Source organism: Eumetopias jubatus, unplaced genomic scaffold, assembly GCF_037043125.1.
Source record: "Eumetopias jubatus isolate StellerSeaLion01/CBP00866 unplaced genomic scaffold, mEumJub1_p1.0 scaffold_13, whole genome shotgun sequence".
Taxonomy (NCBI): domain Eukaryota; kingdom Metazoa; phylum Chordata; class Mammalia; order Carnivora; family Otariidae; genus Eumetopias; species Eumetopias jubatus.
The window spans coordinates 83,781,981-83,795,820 of NW_028274819.1; positions in this window are offsets into that span (position 1 = coordinate 83,781,981).

The window sequence follows — 13,840 nt, forward strand, 5'->3', positions numbered from 1 at the left end:
CATTTTGGTATCATCCCCAGCACCTGGCGAAGACTTGGCTTTAAAAAAGGGAATTGCAAGTGTTTATGATTCGCTTCTCAGCCTTTTGGCTAAGATCATTGCAAGTGTTTATGATTATGGAATATTTGTAGTTTATTTATCTTACTTCTGAGATGGAAATATAAAATGAACTCCCTTTTAAGCATTATATCCACAGGGCCTTGGGAAATTAACTGTGACACTTACCTATTTCTGGAGACCACATCACTTGGGATACTACCTAAATATGGTGTCCACACTGAGCTGACATCTCCAACCTAAGGATGTATATTATTCCACTATATCAGTCTGTGGTGGAGTGTCAGCTTGCAAGGTCACTTAAAGCTTCTAATACTGTATGATCTGGTGGCCATCTCTAAATTAGAATATACCCCCATAGTCTTAAGAAAATATTCCACAGAGCAAAGGAAATTTATAAATCTCAGAAAGAAAGAAAATATATAAAGTCCATGAAATACAGGTCAATCTCATTTTGAGCATATTCACTAAGATCTTTTATGCATTCAAACAATTAGATCAGGGACTCAATGTACATCAATGGTTGCCTCTTTGTTGAAGCCAATCAAAGCTTCAAAGAAACTACAAAAGGAAAGAAACTTCAATTGCCTCTGAGGGATCAATTAACACCTTGAAATTTTCATCTAAAATCCTTTCTTAAAGGATATCTGACTAACATATGCTTAAATTCTAATGAGGACTGATAATAGAATCCTAATAGAGTTGTTTAGGTTGTTGGTTTTTTTTTTTAATGTCACTACCCATTTGTTAGTCTACACTGAGCAGTAGATAATCAAAGTATGAGTAAGAATCTAACTTTAAATACATAAGTGCAATTGTGCATATAAAAACAAACAAAACAAAACAAAAGTCAGCAGTAGAAACACCTTTCATGAATCTCTTCTAGAAGACTTATTTTGTTTTGTTTTGTTTATATAAGTTTTACAAAGATACCAAGATATATTTCAATATTCATGATTTTTTCCATAAACTTTTAAAATGATAAGTAACATACCTACACAAAATTATACCAATATATGTATACTCAGATGAGTTTCATAGAGAGAACACACCAATGTAAACAACCACTTCCAAGAACAATAAATAGAATCCTCCATCCTGTTCCAGTAATTACTCACAACCTCTCCATAGGTAACACTGTCCTGACTTCTAATATAAATTCATTTTGGCTGATTTAGATCTTGAAGAAGAGCAGTATATATACCTCTGTGTCTGGCTTTTTTCTTTTCTCAGCATTTTGTTTGTAATATGCTTCTCTGTTGTTGAGTGTAGCAGCAATCTCTTGTATACTTGTTCCTATACTATTCCATCATGTGAATACACTATAATTTTTTTTCTACTATTCATAGATATTTGGGTAGTTTATTTAGGTTGTAATATTTGACACTATTAATGATAATGCTGCCACATTCAGTCTTGTATGTGGTTGAGTTTTGATGCATTGTGTGTTTCTGATGGGCAATTTCTGGATCACCATTATATATATATATACACACACACACACACATTACACTTCAGCAGATGTTAACAGCCAGTGTTCCACCTGGCTTAACCAATCCATATTCCATATCCCTCAGGAATGAAGATTCCAGTTATTCCTGGAACAAACAGAAATGTGTTCTGTTTCAACAATTCTGGTGGGTATGCAGTGTTATATGATTGTTACTTCAATTTGCATTTCCCTGATGATCAACTAGTTTGAGTGCCTTTTTTATACATTTATTATCCATCTGGATATTTGTTTTATGAGACCTATTCAAAATACTTTGCACTTTTTTCCTATTCTACATATTTGAAAAATTCTCTACATATTCTGGATAAAAGCCCTTTGTAAAATATAAGTAATGTAAGTATCTTCTCCTATAGCCTGGTCTGTCTTTTCACTCTCATAATGGTCTCTCTGAACAAACATTTTAATATGCCCCAATTTATTAGGCTTTTGCTCTATGTTTCATGCCTCCCCACCTGTGTTCATAAAGCTATTCTATGTTACATGCTAGAATATTTATTATTTTACTTTTCACACTTCGATCTACAATCTTGGAAATTATCTCTGCTTGTTGAGTAAATTTAAGGTTAAGATTAATTTCTCCTTCTTTTCAGGCTCTCTGTTTCTCCTAGTTCATTCTTCATTTTTAAATTTATCTACTTCTCTCTTCAGTTGCATTGCTTCCTTTCTGAGATTTTCTAATTATTTTTTTATACTGATTACTCATATCTTACACTATTTCCTTAAGTATTTGGAACTTGTTTTGAAATATGAGGTTATAGTTGTCTTCTATTTTATGAGACTTTCTTTCGGATATTCTTTCTTTGACTGTAATGATGTTATCCTGCCCCTTACATTTGTCTCATAAAAACATTGTATGGGATTCAACTATCATCTTTTTCTCTTGTTCATTTTTATATGAAACTGGTTTTTGTAGACTTGTAGAAGGGAGATCAGGAGAACATTTTTAGCTTCACATTTACATTTTTTTTCTTCTGCTGCTTTAGTAAAATGGGCAAAAATATTGGCTTAGTACTTTCTGTGGTCACCAAGCCCTGTCTCCTCCTGCACTTTTATCTGAACCTCCCATTTCTTTGCCCCATTGTCCCTGTCCTGCTTAGTCTGGCTTCTCTTCCCAGTTGGTTATATCCTCAGTGTGGAGCTCTACCTCAGAAGGTGTCTTTAGCTGGTTAGTTTCATAGTTGGTGAGGCCCAGATTGCTCAAGCCCTTAAAACATTACAGAGCACCCCCTGCATTCTCTTGTGAACTAAAGCAGGCCAAAGCCATCCCAGTACCAGCTGCTCTTCTCAAATTGCCCCACCGTGTTTACCAGTGTTCACCTATCGGCTGCTATGGGTTCTGCTGTTAGGTCCATCAGACACCCTCTTACTTTCCTGTTTCATCCTAAACAATACTGACACCACAGAGGACTTGGAACAGTTGAGGCTTTCTGTACCTGAACACATTTTGTGGGTCTAAGGGATGACTTGTCAGTTTTGTTGTATATATTGTCTTACATTTCTGGTTTTCCTGCCTTGTATGTTTTTATGAATGGCTTCAGGGAGATTCAAAACCTAAGTTAGAGGTACTGTCACATTTTCACAGAATTCTTTCAGGAGGATCTATTTTAATTTCCTCAAAGTTTTGAATTTGGCACATCCCAAGTGAGATGGAAAGGAAGATGCTTTCTGTCTGCTGTGGGCCCTTCTTCATTAAAATTTCCAGCCGACCTCACCTCCACAGGGCCAGGGAAGCTAACTTGGAAAGTTTCTTATTAGAGATACTGGGACTATGCTTTGTAAATCCAAAACTCATTCCAGGGTAGGAACTGGCTTATTTTCTGGCACAACTTGGTTAGCTGTCAATCAAGAACAAGGCAACATCAGAGAAACTCGAGATGTGGAAGGATGCTTCATTCTGTGGCCTCCCAGATAATGTAAAGGTTAAGTTAATGGTAAAAAACAGATATTAATTCAACTCCTTGAGGACTTGGATGAAAATATCTGAGTTGGAGCTTTTAGATATTAGAGAGGATAGAATAAGAATGAGAAAAAATGTACAAGTAGCAGTAAAAGCACCAAAAAGGGGCTAGTTCAGAAATTTGAAAAGCCCCATCTATAAATATAATCTCTGTTCTGGTTGATTAGAAATACAAGAAACATAATTAGTTTGAAACCACTTTTTTCTAAATTCTGAAATAGTTTGGGGATACATTTCCTATCTATATGTTAGTTGACACTATGGTAATCTCTCTCCATTTAAGTATTCCTACTGGAATTATGGAACAAGTATATTTACTTTCCCTAGCTTCCAATCATTTGGAAGCATTCAATCAGTGTTTTTGAGCCCCTGATATATGTCAAGAACAGTTGTCAAGTTCAGTCAGTTTCAGACATAAAACAGATGGGCAGTTTGAGGAGTAATATGAGGAGTTTAAATAAAAGAGATATGCGTGGGCATGGTTAGGAAAATCAACAAGGGATAGTGCAATCTCCATGGGCTAGCAGTGTTGATTGGGGGAAAAATAGAAGACCAGTATGCCCAAAAGAGCACTGCCAGGACTCAGGATAACCAAGACTCTCCAGTCTTCCAGAGGATTCCTTGGAGCTGACTGAGGCCTGAGGTTTGGAGTCTCCATGGTTGCCTTTGAATGGTTCCACCTCCCACAACACAGAGCAGAGGCAATGCAGAGAGGCAATGGACATTCTCCAACACCTCCAGATACACGGTGAACAAGCAGGAAAGCTTCCTCTGTTCCCAAGGAGCTTATATTCTAGTGGAGAAGGAAAACAATAAACAAACACACAATTTAAAATTCAGTAGGAAGAAGAGCCAGGTGAGGTGAGTGGAAAGAGTGGCAAGTAAGCCAGTGCTGAAGCCCTTGGAAAGGCACCTGAGTACAGAGTCCTTGGGAAAGTGCCCTGCAAGCAGGGACCTGAATGACATATGAATTCTTGGGCAGAGAAAACAAGCGCAGAGTGGATGGAACATGCTTTGGAAGCTCAAGGCACATTAGGATCAAAAGGTGTTTTGTTTTGTTTTCCCTGTTTGCCTGCTGAATGAAGTACAGGACTTTCCAGTAAATATTACTACCTCTAAGCAAGGTCTCCTGTAAACCTATAAAGAAAGCAGGTGGCACATTATAAAAACAGAAGTGTTCTTAAACACTGAGATAGTTTCTTCTATGTCTAAAGTACGTGGAGAACTTGCCTCTCCTTTCCATCATTGCAACCAGTTTTGCCCTTTTGAGGAGGGAGCTTTCAGTAAAATGGAGCCTGGGAAAGATAAAACTCCTCTCTCAGGAGTGACATAAAAGATGGAGAAAATTTCAGAACTGGAACTTGAAACCTTAGAAACCACACCCATCCAATGTAGAGCCCTCACCAAACCCCAGGGTCCTAGATAGGCCAATGTCTCCTGGAGACAGTTAGTTGGGTAAAAGAAGGAGGAGGAAGTAAAGGAAGAGGAGTAGGAACAGAAGGGAGAGTCACTAGCATTTATTGAGCACTGACTGTATGCTACGATTGTTCCAAACACCTTACATTATTACTTCATTTAATCCTCAATCTTGTGAGGTAGATAATAGAATTATGCCTGTTTTATAGAGGATGAAACTGAGACACAGAGGAGTTAAATAACTTGTTCCAAGGACTTGGAGCATAAGTAGAGGAACTGGAATTGGAGCCAGGGGGTCTGACTGTAGAGCCGTGCTCTTCTTCACTGCCATAGTTTCTTTATTTGGAGCCTCAAGAAGTAATAAATTTCATCATTTCCCACAAAACTTCCACCTGCACCAAGCAAAGGAGAGTGTCCCTCTCTCCCATTCCCTATATTTTCAGGCAGACCTTGGAGGACCAGCCCCTAATGATGATTTCTCCAAATTTCACTTGGGATGGTTGGAAGAAGGGAAAAGAAAGGGAACCATAGAAAGTGTTTCCCTGTTTTGGGACTTATTATATAAACTCCCTCTTTTCTCTATCACAGCAATACCTCAGAATGCCCACAGAGTCACAGTGGTCTTCTGCTAAGTTAGTCATTCAGTAACAAAGGTCAAACTTTTGTAAGACACAAATTGCTTCAGACAGAAAATAGATTCAGGCACATTCAAAGTGGTTATTGGAGGACTATTGATACTGGAGAGGACAGAGTATAGAGAAAACATTGAAATAAATCAAGTTTCCCAAGACTAGACAACAGTAGGGCTCCCTACCCCCACCTTGCCTGCCCCATACCTGAGGAGGAAGAAGATGAAGCAGGACTGGAACCTAGAGAGAGAAGATCTGTGAAAAGAACCACCTAACAAGAGCTATGCCTTCATAGAGGAAAGCAAGTAGCTAGCAGCCCATGGTGACACTACAGGAAGGGAGAGAAGGATTTTACATCCTTGCTTCACTCTCCTTTTCCCCTCTCCTTTGTTTCCATTCTCTATTGGTGGAGCCTAGAGCACAACAAGAACAGGGCACACAGAATTTCCTAAGCCTGGATCTGGAGGGCAGATGGACCCAGCCAGCACATTCAGGCAAGTGCTAGTACACAGGACAATGGACTGACTACTGGAGAATAAGTACGGAGTGTCCAGACATTTGACAGGCAAACCATAGCCCTGCTGCTGGGAACCTTGTGCAGCCCACCTACCCACCCTCAGATGAGGAAAACAGCAATTATATTGTGTTAGATTGTACAATGGCACTCTGCTGCCCTGTGTTTCCTCTGGCATTGCTTTCTATTGAGTGTAGTATATCAACTCCATATTTTATTGTACCCTGCTGGTTGAAGTACAACTAACAGATAGATGTGGTAAACAAAGAGAAAAGAGGAATACAAACACTGGCATGCTGACTTTAAAACCCATTGTGAGCACAGAGAGGTTAAACATATTCCCAGAGCTGTGCCAATAGCCATTTGCAGAAGAAATAAATAAAGTTAGCTTTAGGGGGATTTAGATATTATTAAACAAACAAACAAACAGATAAATAAATACAAGCTCTCAGAGAGGAAAGGTTATTAAATTGTAGAACAGGATATCCTGGGGGATCTGAAGTCTTCCAGGAAAATTTTTAAAAGTGAATAAGAAATTGATTGTCTAGGACATAGGAGGGATAGGAGTTGAACCCAACAATGTTGAAAGGCACAAATGAAAAGCCTAGGTAAATGTTTGTAGGCCAGGGCAGGCTCTAAGCAGAAGGATAAATGATAAGCAAGCTGTGTCTGAGCATCTTCTCTGAAATTGCCACAATTCTTTTCCTCTTGCCCAGTCCTCCAATATGATAGTCCCATTTGGTCACATTCAATCCATCTTTATTCCCATTCCTTGTTCCTATTCCCTCTAATCCAAAGTGTTAAGTGACAGCAGAGCAATGGTTAATGTGTTAGCTAAAAGTAAGGCAAAATCCCAAGACAATTACTAAAGATATTTACATTTTAGGAAGCTCTTTCAGAGTTTTATTTTTAATTTCAGAATTAGCCGTCTAGTTAAATGTTTCTTATTTGGCGAAGCAGGCTGAATGAAAAGAGGAGTCAAGATACCTCTAAGAGAAAAAATGTTAGCATGGACAACAGATTTTGGTTGCCCAACCTCCTGAGTAAGATAAATTCTGTCTACTATACAGACCTATTTAATGTACAATTTATTAGACCCCACCCACTGGGATATATTGTACCACAGGTCAGTGCATTACTGCCCTTGCATGTAGTGTCCAAAGTTACCGGGAGAAGAGGGAGATTTGTCAGCAATGACCCTCATTTTCCTGTTTAAAGGCTACAAATCATTATAAATCTATATTACAAAAGGGGAAATAAAGACACAGGGGCAGGGAAAAAGCTCATATGAGAAATAGAACTGTCACAAAGGACCTCTCTCTACAAGGAGGATTTGACTTCATCAGGGGATGAGGAGTGGCAAGAAGAGAAATATTTCTCATGGAACAGTGACAGCACCTTAAGCAGGTTAGATCAGACCCTGAGTCCGTGACACATTGATCTCCATCCTATGCTCTCTCCTGAGATTCTAAGTGTTGGCTGTGATCTAGGAGACTTTTAAAAGCTGATATACTGGAAAGAGCACTCAAATGGGTGTCAGGAGACTTGAGGGTAAGTACTGATTTTTCACTAATTAGCATGTGGCCCTGGGCAAGTCACTTAACCTTTCTATTTATAAGACCATAGGGATGGACAAAATAAATTATTTAGAGTATCATTAATTGTAAAATTCTAGTCCTAAACCACCCATCATTGTAAGATCTGTAACTTTCTAAAGTACAAAGATCTCTTTATTATAGAGTTCAAGCTCATAACACATGTGTTAATTCAATCATTTGCTCATTCAGCCACACATTCAATTAATATTAATGAAGCATGCTACCAATAAGGGAATAAGGAAGCTCATCTTCAATATACTTTGAGACCATATTTAAGCCTCTGTCTTTGTCACTGTCTTCTGCTGCATTAATCCCTTAGGTAACTTAATCTATTACCATTTTCTCAAGGAAAAACCAGAGACAATTTCAGTATTGAAATTAATTGTTTGACTATCAGATCTTCCCCCATTCTTAGTAACAACCCCGCAAGACCTTAAATATAGAGGTTTCCTCTCCTGAGGTGTTCAGAAATTTCCTTTTTTCCTTTCAAGGCAGGCTCTTCATTATTTTTGACAAAGACTACATTTAAAAGAAATGTAATTTGTTTTTGTTCAAATGTTGTCAAAACCAAATTCTGGTTTTGACAATGATGAAGCAACCAGAAACAGATTTAACCTCCTGCCATAAACAAGTGGACCAAATATATGAAACAACTGTTTTGAGACATTGAATAACAATTATTGCAGAGCTGGTGTTGCCTGAGAGGATAGAGATGCACGTGATGAGTCTTATGATTGTGCTACACTTCTGTCCAGAAAGAATTTCAAGATTCAGTGAGGGAAGGGAAATCCAAACAGAGCTTGCTGGCCCTACTGAGCGGAGAAGACAGAGATTAGAGCCAAAGAGGTACATTCATCCAGAACTACATAGATAAAGAGCTCCAGAAATCTGCATAGAGTATCCTCAAGACTTTGTTGAGTACTAGGATGTAAATATTTAGAATGAATCTCCACAGCTGGCTGAAAATGATCATGGAGTTATAAGTTGAAAGTTTCTGGCTCTCTTGTAAGGAATGGAGTTCAATTCTGTCTTAGCTTAGGCTGCTATAATAAATTACCACAGACTAGATGGCTTTAACAATAAATATTTATTTCTCACAGTTCTGGAGGCCAGGAAATCCAAGATCAAAGCACCAGTGGATCTGGGATCTTGTGAGGATATACTTCTTGGTTTGCAGACAGCCATCTCCTCACCACATCCCCACATGGCAAAGAAGAGAGAGAGGAAGCAAGACTCTTGGGGTCTATTCATGTAAGGTCTCTAAACCAATTATGAGGACTCCACCCTCAAGACTTAATTATCTCCCAAAGGTCCCACCGCCAAATTCTATTATATTGTAGGTTAAGGTTTAAATGTCTAACACGCAGTCCACAACAAATTCCTATCAGCCATATAATAAAGAGTCTGCAGTAAACACCCAACATTCAGTGGGATATTGACATGCAGTGGAGATGCTGGAAGAGACATACCTTAGCAGTAGGACTGAACTTTCCCTAGAATGAAGGTTACTGTAGACACATCCAGGGGAGGCTTAATGCTAGGCCTCCAAGAAATCAAACTGACACACAAGTGACTTGACTGCCTGTAAAAGAAAGTCTACCTGTCTTTAAAGGAATGCAATAAATCCAAGTGCTTACAATGTAACATATAATATAAACAGCACCCAATCAAAAATTATTAAACATGCAAAGAAGCAGGTAAATATGGACCCATGAAGAGAGAAAAAGAAAACTACAGACAATGATGGCTTATAAAGAAACATGCAAAATCCTCAACAAAAGAGTAGCAAACCATTTTATTTTTGTGTATGGTGTTAAGAAAGGGGTCCAGGGGTGCCTGAGTGGCTCAGTTGGTTAAGCATTTGACTCTTGATTTTGACTCAGGTCATGATCTCAGGATTGTGGGATCAAGCCCTGTGTTGGGCTCCATGCTCAAACAGGGAGTCTGCTGGAGATTTTCCCTCTCTCTCTCTTTCTCTCATAAGTAAATCTTTAAAAAATGGAAAGAAAAGAAAGTGATCCAGTTTCATTCTTTTGCATGTAGCTGTCCAGTTTTCCCAGCACCACTGAAGAGATTGTCTTTTCCCCACTGTATATTCTTGTCTTCTTTGTTGTGGATTAATTGATTATATAATTATGGGTTTATTTTTGGATTTTCTATTCTGTTTCATTGATCTGTGTGTCTAGAACAGTACCATACTGTTTTGATTACTATAGCTTTGTAATATATCTTTAAATCTGGGATTGTGATACTTCCAGATTTGTTCTTTTTCAAGATTGCTTTGGCTACTCAGGGTCACTTGTGGCTCCATACAAACTTTAGGATTATTTGTTCTAGAAATGTGAAAAATGTTGGTGTTTAGATAGGCATTGCATCAAATCTGTAGATTGCTTTGGGCAGTATGGACATTTTAACAATATTAGTTCTTTCAATCTATGCATATGGAATGTATTTCCACTTGTTTATGTCATCTTCAGTTTCTTTCATCAATGTTTTATGGTTTTCAGAGTACAGTCTTTCACCTCTTTGGTTGAGTTTATTCCTAGGTATTTTATTACTTTGGGTGCAATTGTAAATGGGATAGTTCTCTTGATTTCTTTTTCACTACTTCATTATTAGGATATAGAAATACAACAGATTTCTGTAAATTAAATTGTATCCCACAACTTTACTGAATTTATATATTTCTTCTAGTAGTTTTTTGGTAGAGTCTTTGGGGTTTTCTATATATAGTATCATGTCATCTGCAAATAGTGAAAGTTTTACTTCTTCCTTACCAATTTATTTTTCTTGTCTGATTGCTATTGCTAGGACTTCCAGTACTATGTTGAATAAAAGTGGTGAGAGTGGACATCCTTGCCTTGTTTCTGATCTTAGAGGGAAAACTCTCAGTTTTTCACCACTGAGTATGATGTTAGCTGTGGGTTTTTCATTTTTGGCCTTTTTTAAAAATTCAATCAGCCAAGGTATAGTACATCATTAGTTTTTGATATAATGTTCAGTGATTCATTAGTTAAATGTAACGCCCAGTGTTCATCATATCATGTGCCCTCTTTAATTCCCCTCACCCAGTTACCCCATCCCCCCACCCACATCCCTTTCCACAACCCTCAGTTTGTGGCCCTTTTTATATTGAGGTATGTTCCTTCCTTATGCTTTTTGTTGAGAGTTTTTATGATGAATGAATGTTGTTCTTTGTCAAATGCTTTTTCTGCATCTATTAAGATGATTATATGGTTTTCATCCTTTGTCTTGTTGATATGTTGTATCACATTGATTGAGTTGTGACTATTGAACCACCCTACAATCCCTGGTATAAATCCCACTTGATTGTGGTGAATTTGTTGAATTCAGTTTCCTAATATTTTGTTGAGTATTTTTGCATCTATGTTCATCAGAAATATTGGCCTATAACTTTCTTTTTTTGTAGTGTTTATCTGGTTTGGTATCAGGGTAATGCTGATAGAATGAATTTGAAAGTTTTCCTTCCTCTTCTTTTTTTTGGAATAATTTAAGAAGAACAGGGTATTAACTCTGTGTTGAATGTTTTGTAGAATTCATCTGTGAAGCTGTCTGGTCCTGGACTTCCATTTGTTGGGAGTTTTTTTGATTAGTGACTCAATTTCATTGCTAGTAATCAGTCTATTCAATTTTCTATTGTTTCTTGATTCAGTTTTGGACAGTTACATGTTTCTAGGAATTCATCCATTTCTTCTAGGTTGTTCAATTTGTTGGTACATAATTTTTCATAGTATTCTATAATAACCCTTTATATTTTTGTGGTGCTGGTTGTTGTTTCAAAAACTTCTAGAACAAAACATAAGAGGTAATATTTTTTTACATTGGTTGTAGAAACATGTTTCTAGGATATATCTCTTACATTGGTTGTAGAAACATGTTTCTAGGATATATCTCTTCAGGTAAGGAAAACAAAAGCAAAATTAAACTATTAAGACCATATCAAAATAAAAACTTTTGCACATCAAAGAAAACCAACAATAAAACAAAAATACAACTTTCCTAATGGAAGAAGATATTTTCAGATAATATATCTGATAATGGGCTAATATCCAAAATATATAAGGAACATATACAACTCAACACCAAAATATAGAAATAAATAATCTGATTTAAAATGGGCAGAAGACAGGAATTGACATTTTACCAAAGAAGACATAAAGATGGCTAACATACACTTGAAACCATGTTCAACATCACTCATCATCAAGGAAATACAAATCAAAACCACAATGAGGTATCGCCTTACACCTGTTGGAATGGCTAAAATAAAAAAAATATAAAAAATAACAAGTGTTGGTGAGAATGTGGAGAAAAAGGAACACTCGCTCACTACTGGTGGAAATGCAAATTGGTATAGCCTCTGTGGACCATAGTATAGAGATTCCTCAAAAAATTAAAAACAGGATTACCATTTGATCCAGTGATTCCATTATGGGTATTTATCCAAAGAAAACAAAAACACTAATTTGAAAATATATATGCACCCCTATGTTTATTGCAATATTTACAATAGACAACATAAGGAAGCTACTTAAGTGTCCACCAACAGATGAATGGATAAAGAAGATGTGGTATACATATGCAATAGAATGTTACTCAGCCATTACAAAAAAAATGAAATCTTGCCATTTGCAATGACATGGATGGACCTACAGAGTATAATGCTAAGTAAAATAGGTCAGATGGAGAAAGACAAATATCATATGATTTCATTCATATGTGGAATTTAAGAAACAAAACAAAGAAAGAAAAGACAAAAACAGACTCAAGTACAGAGAAAAAAATGGTACTTAAACTCTTTTTTTAAAAGATTTTATTTGTTTATTTGAGAGAGAGAATGAAATAGAGAGAGCATGAGATGGGGGAGGGTCAGAGGGAGAAGCAGACTCCCCGCTGAGCAGGGAGTCCGATGCAGGACTCAATCCCAGGACTCCAGGATAATGACCTGAGCCGAAGGCAGTCGCTTAACCAACTGAGCCACCCAGGTACCTGGTACTTAAACTCTTAAGTACAGAGGGGAGGTGGGCAGGAGAAGGGTGAAATAGATAAAGGGGATTAAGAATATACTTATCTTGATGCACACTGAGGAGTATATAGAATTGTTGAATTTTACACCTGATATTAATATACCACTGTATGTTAACTATATTTTAGTAAAAATAAAATAAATAAATCGAATATCAAAATTTTAAAATTTTGTCTTTCATGGGACACCATTAAGAAAGTGAAAAAACAGCCCATAGAATGGCAGGTAATATTTCAATTCATAAATCTGATAAGGAACTTGTATCTAGATTATATAAAGAATGTCTATAACTCAATAATAAAAAGATGAAACAAGTTTTAAAATGAGCAAAACATCTGAATAGACATTTCTCAAAAAAAAATGCAAAAGGCCAATAGCACATGAAAAGATGCTCATTATCATTAGTCATTAGGGAAATGCAAATCAAAACCACAATGAGATACCACTTCACACATTAAAATGTCTATAGTTAAAAAGACAGACAATTTAAGTGTTGACAAGAAGTAATTGGAAAAACTGATATCCTCATACATTGCTGAGGAGAATATAAAATGATACAGTCCTGTGGAATAAAGTTTGACAGCTTCTCAAATTGTTAAACATATGGTTACCATGTGATGCAACACTTCCACTCAGAGGGGTGTGTGTGTGTCCAAGAGGAAAGAAACATACTTCCACAAAAAAAAAAAAAAATGTGTATTTAAATGCTTATAGAAGCATTAACTGTAATAGCCAAAAAGTTGAAACAATGCCAATGTCCATCAAGTGATGAATACTAAATAAAAAGTGACATAAGCATGACCTGAAATATTATCTAGCAATATAAATGCACGAAGTACTGATACATTCTACAAAATAGATGAACTCTGGAAATATTACCCTAAGTGAAAGAAGTCAGTCAAAAAAGACCACATATTGTATGAGCCCATTTATATGAAACATTCAGAATAGACAAATCTATAATGATAGAAAATAGATTGTTGGTTGCCAGGGACTGGTAGGAGGAAAAATGGGGAATGAATACTAATAGACATGGGATTTCCTTTTGATGATGAAATATTCTCGGATCAGATAGTGATGGATAGTTGTTCATCTCCGTGAACATACTA